Source organism: Bos grunniens, chromosome 20, assembly GCF_055505025.1.
Source record: "Bos grunniens cultivar Pamir isolate PY7600 chromosome 20, Bosgru_T2T1.0, whole genome shotgun sequence".
In the NCBI taxonomy this organism is placed as follows: Eukaryota; Metazoa; Chordata; class Mammalia; order Artiodactyla; family Bovidae; genus Bos; species Bos grunniens.
In genome coordinates this window covers 71,755,847-71,767,762 of record NC_141184.1, presented here as the reverse complement: position 1 = coordinate 71,767,762, position 11,916 = coordinate 71,755,847, and the positions used below count along the sequence as shown (strand labels likewise).

Here is an 11,916-nt window from a genome sequence, read left to right as displayed (position 1 = left end):
ATGTCTCTGTCCCCACAAAGTCTTGAGTATGATTTGTAAAATTCTACTTGTTAATATAAAATTTATCTGTTCTTTGTACATAAACCATCAAAAATAAAATTAAGAAATGCACACTTCAGAAATAGTTCCAGCTAAATCTAAAATAGTCTTTCGTGTCAGTCAAATTGCATATAAAATAGCTATTGCTGTACAATGATAACAGAGAACTTTGTTGGTAAGTAACATTAGTGGTGGATTGAATGGGGGCCCTGCTAATACCAATTAGAGCATCTGGTTAACCTGATTTAATTTTGCCCAACTAGCAAACTCATGGACTTCCCTGGTGGCTCAGATGATAAAGAATCCGCTTGCAATGCAGGAAACTTTGGTTCTATCCCTGGGTGGGGAAGATCCCCTGGAGAAAGGGAGGGCAACCCACTCCAGTATCCTTGCCTGGAGAATCCCATGACAGAGGAGCCTGGCGGGCTTCAGTCCATGGAGTTACAAAGATTCAGACACGACTGAGCAACTAACACACTTCACAGTGAACTCACATCCAGTCTAAGGAGTGAATTCTATGTGCTGTGGTGCTTCCCAGGTGGCACTAGTGGTAAGAACCTGCCTACCAGTGCAGGAGACGTAGGAGACATGGGTTCAGTCCCTGGGTTGGGAGGATCCTCTGGAGGAGGGCATGGCAACCCATTCCAGTATTCCTGCCTGGAGAATTCCATAGACAGTGAAGCCTGGTGGGCTACAGTCCATAGAGTGGCAAGGAATCAAACACCACTGAAGCGACTTAGCATGCACACGTGGCTTGATACCACGTGTACCCAGACTCTCCTCCCTAAATAGACTCTACTATCACATAAGATATATATTATCTGCCAGAAATTGGGGGAAAAGCCTAACACCTCTTTGTGAAAGACTATTTTTTTCCCTGCTAAGCATTTTGTCTAATAGTAATTCTATGTTCATCCATGTGAGAAGAATCGCCAAACTTATTCTACAGTGTCTGTAGTATTTTAGATTTCCAGGCATAATATATAACTCTTCTGGTTGCTTCATATCCTTGCTAATCATTGCTATTATATACTTTTATTATAGCAAATCCAGTGGATATAAATTGATATCTCATCATGACATTGATTTGCATTTTCCTAATAACTAAATATGTTGAGAATATTTTCACATGCTTGTTGGACATTTGTAAATTTTGTGTTGTACCTGATTTGACTTTTTGTCTTTATTGTTTCTTTTCTGTACCTTTTCTTTTCACTTTATTGATAATGTTTTAAATATACAAATATTTTAAATTTTGAGGAAGTACAATTTAGCAATTTATTTATTTATTTATTGTCACTCATGTTTTTGTTTCCCTGTTTAAGAATCTACTGCCAAACTCAAGGGCATGAAATGTAAGGCCTGTGTTTTTCTCGTAAGAGTTTTATAGTTTATGCTCTTTCATTCAGGTCCTTGTTCACTTTCTGAGTTAACTGTTGTATATAATATGAGGCACGTGTCCAATCCTGTAATTTTACTTGTGAATGCCCAATTGTCCTGGCATCATTTATTTGAAGAAGAATCTATTCTTTCTCCAGTGAATATTAAGAGAATCATAACCTCAGAAGCACCATGATGATGGTGAGGTAAAGTTGGGAGAAATCAGAGCCCGTATAGGGCACAGCTGCCCAGTCAAATGTATTCTGAATCTTCCACTAGTGAGAAATAAGCTTGTTGTTACTGTTGTTCAGTCACTAAGTCGTGTCCGAGTCTTTGCCACCCCATGGACTGCAGCACGCCAGGCTTCCCTGCCCTTCACTGACTCCTGGAGTTTGCTCACACTCATGTCCATTGAGTCAGTGATGCCATCTGACCATCTCATCCTCTGCTGCCCTCCTCTCCACTAGCCTTCAGTCATTCCCAGCATCAGGGTCTTTTCCAGTGAGTCAGCTCTTCATGTCAGGCGGCCAGAGCACTGGACCTTCAGCTTCAGCATCAGTCCTTCCAATGAATATTCAGGGCTGGTTTCCTTCAGGATTGACTGGTTGGATCTTGCTGTCCGAAGCACTCTCAGGAGTCTTCCCCAGCACCACAATTTGAAAGAACAATTCTTCGGTACTTTGTCTTCTTTATGGTCCAGCTCTCACATCCATACCTGACTACTGGAAACACCATGGTTTTGACTATACGGACTTTTGTTGGCAAAGTGATGTTTCTGGTTTCGAATGTGCTGCCTAGTTTTGTCATAACTTTCCTCCCACGGAGCAAGTACATTGTAATTTCATGGGTGCAGTCACCATAAAGCAATGATTTTGGAGCCTAAGAAAGTAAAATCTTTCACTGCTTGCACTTCAGCTCCTTCTGCATCAAGTTATTATTTTTAACCTGTGTCCTTAAAGCCAAGTTGGGTAGTTACCAAAATTAGTGAAAATATCATCCTTTTCATAAACAGATATTTTTAGAAAACGTATCATCCAAAATTTCTTTTTAGATTCAGTAATAAACATCTGAGAACATTCTATATTTGAAAAGCCAATGGAATCTGTTTTCTATCAATAGAATCAATAGTGTAAATATAAAATAAAGTTTATAGTACAAATTTTGTAAAGTATAAACAGTAAATATTGTAAAGTATAAACAGTATAATTATAATGTAGCAGCTATATGTTTAGAAACATAAGAATATATATATACACCTTCATAAGAAAAATTTAAAAATTAAATATGGATTAATAAAAGATAAATCTATTCATGTATAATTTCCCCTTGTGGATTTATGTATTTTATATCCACATAGATTTTTTTTAATGGTGTTTTTTTATTTTTTAAGATTAAATGAGTAAAGTTGATAATACAAATGCCCCAAGGCTTTAGGGAAATAATATACAATCAATATACCACTTGGGACAGAGTTCAGAGTTAAAATGTAATTAGTTGAATTGCAGTCATCAAGGCAGTACCTCAGTTATATTCTCTAGTTTTCACATGCCTAAGGTCATGATGGCATATATTTGTGATAAAGTTTGGTGCCAGGATTTACTTTTCAGGCTTGATCTTATCTTTGGTATCTCTGAGTTTTCTTAACAGATTGGAAAATCATAAAGTATGAAATAATTAATGAAAAATACTGGGCACTTTTACTACCCTTTTCCAGTGTGTTTCTATTAAGTCCTAAGCAGCAGCATTGCTGGAGTTCATTAATCTTAGCAAAGAGTTCTTCACTAAATGACTCATTCAAGTTCTTCTGTATTTGGGTGAGTTGACTCATGTCTCTTTTGTTTTACTTAAAAAAGAAAATACAAAGATCCAGTAATCTTTGTAGGAGACAGACACATGTGTAGAACAAGGTGTGCACAAAGAACCACGTTTTGGCTGAGAAGGTTTATGGAGTTATATTCCAATTCTTTCTTTCAAATAATTTGTATCCTAGTTTCTCACTGGGTATCAACCATAAAGTCAGAAATGGAGAATTCTCCTCTTGGCAAAAGAAGGCCCACAAAGTGGGCCTTGTCTTCAAGATTTTCCTGTAATTTTCTAGAAATAAAGTGACAGTAACAGCCATATTTATAAATAATAGGGATATAACCTACAGTAATTGTGAGTGATAAATACACAAGTTTGTCTGAATACAGAGGGGATGAAACAATGAGTCATGTCTATAAAAGAAGGTGGTAAAATAAAGCAAACATCATAAGAAAGAATAAAATGGGGAAATAAATTACAAAGAAATAGGCATGTACTATATAGCAGAGGTTGATAAATTCACCTTCACTAAGAAGGATGTATTAAGTGATAATGAGGTTGAATTTATAGATCCAAGCAGTTTTTGGAAAAGTCATACTGAATAATGTTAATGTTATACATTTGCTATTAACATTTATTTGGAATCTTCAAGTCACTGTTATATTAAACAATCATGGAAAATTATTCTCATAATCTTGCACAGAGCATTTTAAATTGAAGGAATGTGGCTGGAATAATAGTCATAATCAATCTTTGCAGTGCTGAGACCTTACAAAGTCTTGTTACAGAGGGTCTGTCGTGGACATGGTCCTTGGAAGGTATCTTTCTTACAAGTTCATCATGTGGGAATCAGAGAAAGCTATAGTGTGGTGAGAAAACCTAGAGGAAAATAAGGAAAGGTGCATCTTAAACCAAGTGTTCTACTGAAATTCTACAGTATTTCTATTGTGCGGCTTCCAGAAGAAGGGATTTCTGCATTGTCTTCCCCAGTGTGTCCACCAGTTGATAGATGTCCATGCTTGTTTTCACAAATATATCAGGTGTTTGAAATCATAACAGTTATTCATAATTCTGATATATAAAAAGGTAAATATCTGTTCTACCATGTCTTACAGTATTTGAATTCATTATTGAAGTATCTAGTTCCAATCTAGTGATTTAAAATTTATGTTACTATTCTTATCTTACTATAGAGGAAAAGTTACTGATTATTGTGATCAGTAATAATCAAGAAATATTCTGGTGTCCCATTTGAAATAGGTGTTTTCCAGCCACTTTTCTTTGGAAGAACTAAAAACTTAATTCAAAATGGCAGAGTATATATTTGATCCATTCTGAAGCCTATATGCTTTCTCCAGTACTTTCACAGTTCTTATTTTTGTCACCCAAACTCCAAAATCTGCTACAATGGAAAAAAATGAGTTTTCTGTTCAATATTGTTTCAACTATTATCACAGGAAGCATAGCTCATATTTTGTTTTGAAACTTCTGATGAATAATACAATTGGCTATGAAGAATACATTTAAACATTTTCAAAATTAATTCAAGATAAGTGAAAAAGTTTAGTATGTCTTATAGCATAGCTCCAGAATGGGTTGAGAATTTGGAATAACTAGGAATAAGAAAGGAACTGAAAGGAGATACAACAACCAAGAAAATATTATATTAACTGTTTTGCAGAGATGTTACCATTATACAAATTAGCATATAAGTTAATTGTTTCATAGCTCAGGAGGTGAGGCAGGTAAGAAACTGTGGAACCTAAAGACATGTTTTTCTCCAATACATGTAATTGGATTGTATATATTAGGTGTTTTCACACAGCTCAGAGTCACGCAAAGACAATGTCTCCTGAAAGCAGCTGATAATAATGAGTTTTATAATTTGAAATAAAGCAAGACAATCTGTTTTAGTTCTTTGTTTCTGAAGATCATACACAATGAAAATTATTATTGGCTGTATAATTGACATACAAGTGAACATTAGCATAGAAACACTGTAAACAGAGACCCAGTGAGCTTCGCAACACATTTTCTATTCTCTCCCTATTTCACAGTTTAGTTTTTACTCTTCTGGATCAACACTGATACTTTGTCCACAGGAACCAAGCAAACCAGAGTGCTAAGGTCACTTTCATTCTCTTGGGCTTCTCAGAATATCCTCAGCTCCAGCTGCCCCAGTTCCTGGTCTTCCTGACCATCTACACAGTCACTCTGCTGGGGAACCTGGGCATGATCCTGATCATGAAGTCCAGTTCCAGGCTCCACATGCCCAGGAACTTCTTTCTCAGCCATTTATCCTTCGTTGATTCCTGTTACTCGACAGTAGTTACACCCATGCTACTAGAAAACTTGGTTGTGGAAGACAGAACCATCTCCTTCACAGGATGCCTCATACAATTCTTTGTCTGCATATTTGTGGTGACAGAGACATTCCTGTTGGCAGTGATGGCATATGACCGATTCGTGGCCATTTGTAACCCTCTTCTCTATGCTGTTGTGATGTCCCAGAAGCTTTGTTCCTTGCGGTTGTCTGCATTATACTCTTGGAGTATAGCCTGTTCCTTAATATACACATACGTTTTATCAACGTTATCCTTTTGTGGGACTAAGTTCATAAATAACTTTGTCTGTGAGCACGCAGCCATTGTTGCTGTTTCCTGCTCTGACCCTACATTAACCAGGAGATCATTTTAGTCTCTGCCACATTCAATGAAGTAAGCAGCCTGCTGATTATTTGCACCTCCTAAGTTTTCATTTTTATCACTGTCTTAAGGACGCTTTCGACTGGGGGGTGCCACAAAGTCTTCTCCACCTGTGCCTCCCACCTGACCACCATTACCATCTTCCACAGGACCATCCTTTTCCTCTGCTGCTGCTGCTGCTAAGTCGCTTCAGTCGTGTCCGACTCTATGCGACCCCATAGACTGGACTATGCAGCCCACCAGGCTCCGCCGTCCCTGGGATTCTCCAGGCAAGAACACTGGAGTGAGTTGCCATTTCCTTCTCCAATACATGAAAGTGAAAAGTGAAAGTGAAGTCGCTCAGTCGTGTCCAACTCTTAGCGACCCCATGGACTGCAGCCCACCAGGCCTCTCCGTCCATGAGATTTTCCAGGCAAGAGTACTGGGGTGCCATTGCCTTCTCCATCCTTTTCCTCTATTGTGTTCCTAACTCTAGAAGTTCATCACTCATGGTCAAGGTGGCCTCTGTCTTTTACACAGTGGTCATCCCCATGCTGAACCCAGTGATCTACAGCCTCAGGAACGAAGATGTGAAAAAGTCAGTGAAGAAATTAATCAACATTAAATTGTTCTGTGATAAAATGCAAAGCTAGAAAGATTTTTTGAGAGTAAGAGTTTCTCAATAGCAAATAGAATCATGAACCTATTTTAACCTTGCAATTGACAGGCCAATTTCTGTTCACTCTTTTATTTTATTAAAGTAACTTTAAAATTACAAATAAAAATAGAAATAAAAGACTACTTCAACTAAAAGTTTGATACAAACATTGAATTGTAATTTTTTGTGTGTATAATATCTGACCTTGTATTTGTCCTGGTTAAATTTCAGTTTAATTCAAGTCATGTGAACTGCAGGACTTTTAAAAGGATCTGAAGAGTTAATGCCTACAGTAAGGAAGTTTACGTCTTAATGTAAAAGTAGTACATTGAGAGCTGCTCAGCATAAAAGTCTAAGTATCTTAAGACTCTATTAATTCCATAAGAAACATTTTGGCTTTGGAAGATTCCCAGGCAAACAAAGACAAATTTGAAATATATCTAACTTAAATAGTTCATAATATGGTATAGTTTAAATATAATTGCTAATATAACCAGATATAAATTATTCTCTATGTGCTAGTGCAAGAAAATGATACAAATGTTGGAGATATAGTGTATACCTATCACTTAAGTTTTTCCGTTTACATCATTGTGGTTGTACATTTTAAAATGTATTTATCTATCTCTTTTACTAGAAATTTTACTTAGGTAATTTTCAATTCAATTTAAGTTACAGTATCTTTAAACTAGTTCTCCCATGATAGTATAACAACCAACAAATTAATTATGATTTAGTGTACAGATTTCAGTAAAGCATTAGCTATTTATTCATGAAAAAAGAAACATTTATGAACTCCAGTAGGTTGCAACAACAGCTATTTTTGAAATAGTGACTTTACTGAGGCAGCTCTGCTGATATGAGGCAGGTCACTTGAGCTTCAGGGCTGAGCTAATGGACCAACTAATCTTCACTCTACAGACGTGTATGTAAATCATCCTCCTTGGACCATTCTTATGTTGGAAGCAATCAAGTCCCTGTTTGGGTCTCATCTATGTTTGGGTCAAAGTAAAAAAAAAAAAAAAATGGTTAAACTCAAAGGCAAGGTTTGAAAATTTTTGCTTCTTGTAGAGCTGTTATGTTTTAGGTCAGGGGTACAGGGTGACATGAAGAAGTTGGCTCAGTATTTTTCCATGTGTGATGCGTGCCTTCTCAGTCAGGTCCGACATTGTGATGCCATAGACTGTAACCCCTCATGCTCCTCTGTTCATGGAATTTTCCAGGCAAGAATACTGGAGTGGGTCACCATTTCCTCCTCTAGGGGAACTTCCCAATACAGGAATCTAATCCAGGCCTCTCAGGATTGAACGAGAGTCTCTGGCATCTCCTTCCTGGCAGGCAGATTCTTTACCACTAGCGCCACCTGAAAGCCCTGACTCAATATTCACCAAAGATTAATTAAAACATTTACCTCATCAAAGATATTCTTTCTTGATAATTCCAGGTAATTCTATAGCAAATAGCAGAGAATCCATGACTATGACTGGTTTTACCAAAGGTTTTAATAATTGATGGGTCATTGGATTGCTTTAAGGAAATGACTTGATTGAGATTAAACATAAGTCTTGCCTTTCCTATTTGTGTCTTACTAACGGGCTTCCCTGGCTTCCCTGGTGGCTCAGACGGTTAAGTGTCTGACCGCAATGCGGGAGACGTGGGTTCAATCCCTGGGTCAGGAAGATCCCCTGGAGAAGAAAATGGCAACCCACTCCAGTATTCTTGCCTGGAGAATCCCATGGGCAGAGGAGCCTGGTGGGCTACAGTCCATGGGGTCGCAAAGAGTCGGACACGACTGAGCAACTTCACTCACTTCACTCAACGGGCTTCCCTGGTGGCTCAGACGGTAAAGTGTCTGACTCCAATGCAGGAGCCCCGGGTTCAATCCCTGAGTCGGGAATATCCCCTGCAGGAAGAAATGGCAACCCACTCCAGTACTCTTGCCTGGAGAATTCTATGGACAGAGGAGCCTGGTGGGCTACAGTCCATGGGTCGCAAAGAGTCGGACACGACTGAGCGACTTCACTTCAATCATGATTAAGGTTTATAAGCAAAAAGTAGGGAGGGGCTATGTGTTGTAGTTATAATTCAACAAATTAAATATTACATTTCCTTCCATGATTTAGAGCTTTCTATGAAAATTAAATATTTACCATAATGCTTTACACTAAATCATATGTCTTTTATTGTTTAGGAAAATGCAGCAAAATTCCCGACCCTCTTTACGCATGGCAATAGAGATAGGAATTTAACTTTTGTTTGTCATCCAAGGGTCATAACCAAATGTTCCTATCCAATACAGGGAGCCCAGTCTGGTGGTCTCTGATTACTGGGAGGAATGGAATGAGGAGAGGGGAGGGAGCCTAGGAAGGGAGGGGATGCATGTATAATCATGGCTGATTAGCATTGTTGTACGGCAGAAACCAACACAGCATTGCAAAAATTAAAAAAAAAAATCAGAAACAAAAATAGTGTGCTGTGTATCTGTGTGTAGTTTAATAAAGATCTGTTACTAACACAAAAATGATTTAGAAAATTTGAGAATGCATCATGTAATGTCTAACATATTCAGTAATGTTTTAAGATAACAGTTAAAATATACTGTTTTAAATAGCAAATTTGAAGTTATGTAACTTGTAATTTGGTTCTCATTAGATTTTTATATTAAGTAGAAAAGAAAACAAAAGAGAAAAGGATCAAATAGTTGCAAAATCCTTTTAGTATAGATTATTTTTGCTTGGTAAATGCTCTTGAATAGGCAGTTTATTTATATAAATGCAATGCAAACTCTTTTCCAAAAATTCTTAGGTTGCACTTTCAATCTAAAAGTAAACATTTTAACTACAAAGCTCAATGCATTGATATGTTAGATAACATAGGTTAGTTCACCAATGGTTATATTAAGTAACATTTATGAACTACTGTTTCTATAGATGGATTTATATGCTACTTATCTTTAAAACTTTTGGATGTAGCAAGTATAAATATAACTTTTCTTCCTTGAAAGACTATGACTAAACAGTTGCTGAGGATACATACAATACTGCTAAGAATTGTACAGTTCAATGTTCACTTCTTTCTGGAGCCATAATTACAAAACCTGGATCTGGTGCATGATGTATACATGCCAATATTAATATGTTGTCTAACTAAAGAAGGCAACAGCCAATATACTGATTGATATTGGGCACGTATCTTACTATATTATTCTATTACAAGACATTTTCCTTACATAACTAAAGTCAAAGTGTGTTATTTGCTCAGTCATGTCCAACAGTTTGTGAGCCCATAGACTGTAACCTGGGCTTCCTCTGGTGGCCTGGCGGCAAAGAATCTGCCTGCTACACAGAGGACACAGGAGACCTGGGTTCGATCCCTGGGTGGAGAAGATCCCCTGGAGGAGGACATGGCAACCCATTCCAGTCTTCTTGCCTGGAGAATCCCATGGACAAAGGAGCCTGGTGGGCTACAGTCCACAGGTACGCAGAGTCATATACAACTGAAGAGACTGAGCATGCATGCATGGACTGTAGCCCACCAGGCTCCTCTGTCCACGGAATTCTCCAGGCAAGTACACTGGAGTGGGTAGCCATTCTCTTCTCCAGGTGATCTTTCCCCATCCAGGGGTCAAACCCACATCTCCTGCATTTAAGGTAAATTCTTTACCTTCTGAGCCACCAGGGAAGCCCTTACATAAGGGAAATTCAGAATCAAAAAATGTAAAAAGTTTAAAAGTATAAAATCTACTAGATTTAGTAAGAAATTACTAAAAGAGCTTTTGATTCACATTTATGAAAAGATAGTTTCTTGATCTGTGACACCTATCTGCATTCTTGCATATGCTACTAACATAGCATCTCCAGTCCTAAACATGGTACTCTTCCAATGTGATCATTACTGTGCAATATCTTGATTCATTTTTTTCTTTTCTTTTTTTAAATCAATTCTTCAATTCTTTAAAAGAAGTATTTTCCTATTATAATGTTCTAGTGAGGTTTATGTTTTCCCAAAGAAATTCAAGCAAGAAGTGGTAATTTGCGGGAAGACTTTCAAAGACGAGTATTTGGACAATATCTTTAGCCTTAAACACAGACCAAGCATCATGTGAATAGAAAATTGGATTCCAATAATCAATGGTCTGTAGTAGTAATATGGTTTATAAATTATCCTTTGTGGATGACTGTAATAGAGTGTTCACTGAAACAAATGTCTTGAAAAATTGGGTGTCAAGTGGGCCTTAGAAAGCATCACTACAAACAAAGCTAGTGGAAGTGATGGAATTCCAGTTGAGCTATTTCAAATCCTGAAAGATGATGCTGTGAATGCTGCACTCAATATGCCAGCAAATTTGGAAAACTCAGCAGAGGCCACAGGACTGGAAAAGGTCAGTTTTCATTCCAATCCCAAAGAAAAGCAATGCCAAAGAATGCTCGAACTACCGCACAATTGCACTCATCTCACACGCTAGTAAAGTAATGCTCAAAATTCTCCAAGCCAGGCTTCAGCAATACGTGAACCGTGAACTTCCTAATGTTGAAGTTAGTTTTATTTATTTATTTTTCCTAATTTTATTTTATTTTTAAACTTTACATAATTGTATTAGTTTTGCCAAATATCAAAATGAATCCGCCACAGGTATACATGTGTTCCCCATCCCGAACCCTCCTCCCTCCTCCCTCCCCATACCATCCCTCTGGGCCGTCCCAGTGCACCAGCCCCAAGCATCCAGCATCGTGCATCGAACCTGGACTGGCAACTCGTTTCCTACATGATATTTTACATGTTTCATTGCCATTCTCCCAAATCTTCCCACCCTCTCCCTCTCCCACAGAGTCCATAAGACTGTTCTATACATCAGTGTCTCTTTTGCTGTCTCGTACACCGGGTTATTGTTACCATCTTTCTAAATTCCATATATATGCGTTAGTATACTGTATTTATGTTTTTCCTTCTGGCTTACTTCACTCTGTATAATAGGCTCCAGTTTCATCCACCTCATTAGAACTGATTCAAATGTATTCTTTTTAATGGCTGAGTAATACTCCATTGTGTATATGTACCACAGCTTTCTTATCCATTCATCTGCTGATGGACATCTAGGTTGCTTCCATGTCCTGGCTATTATAAACAGTGCTGCGATGAACATTGGGGTACACGTGTCTCTTTCCCTTCTGGTTTCCTCAGTGTGTATGCCCAGCAGTGGGGTTGCTGGATCATAAGGCAGTTCTATTTCCAGTTTTTTAAGGAATCTCCACACTGTTCTCCATAGTGGCTGTACTAGTTTGCATTCCCACCAACAGTGTAAGAGGGTTCCCTTTTCTCCACACCCTCTCCAGCATTTATTATTTGAAGACT

At 37.8% G+C, this 11,916-nt stretch overlaps 1 pseudogene across 1 annotated transcript; it reads left to right on the top strand.

The window, feature by feature from the left end:
* Positions 1 to 5,321: 5,321 nt before the first annotated feature.
* LOC147350643 (olfactory receptor 5D3-like) lies at positions 5,322 to 6,731 on the top strand (annotated as a pseudogene). The gene is made up of 2 exons (XR_015149017.1): positions 5,322 to 6,078; positions 6,369 to 6,731. The product of XR_015149017.1 is annotated as an olfactory receptor 5D3-like (transcript).
* Positions 6,732 to 11,916: the final 5,185 nt, after the last annotated feature.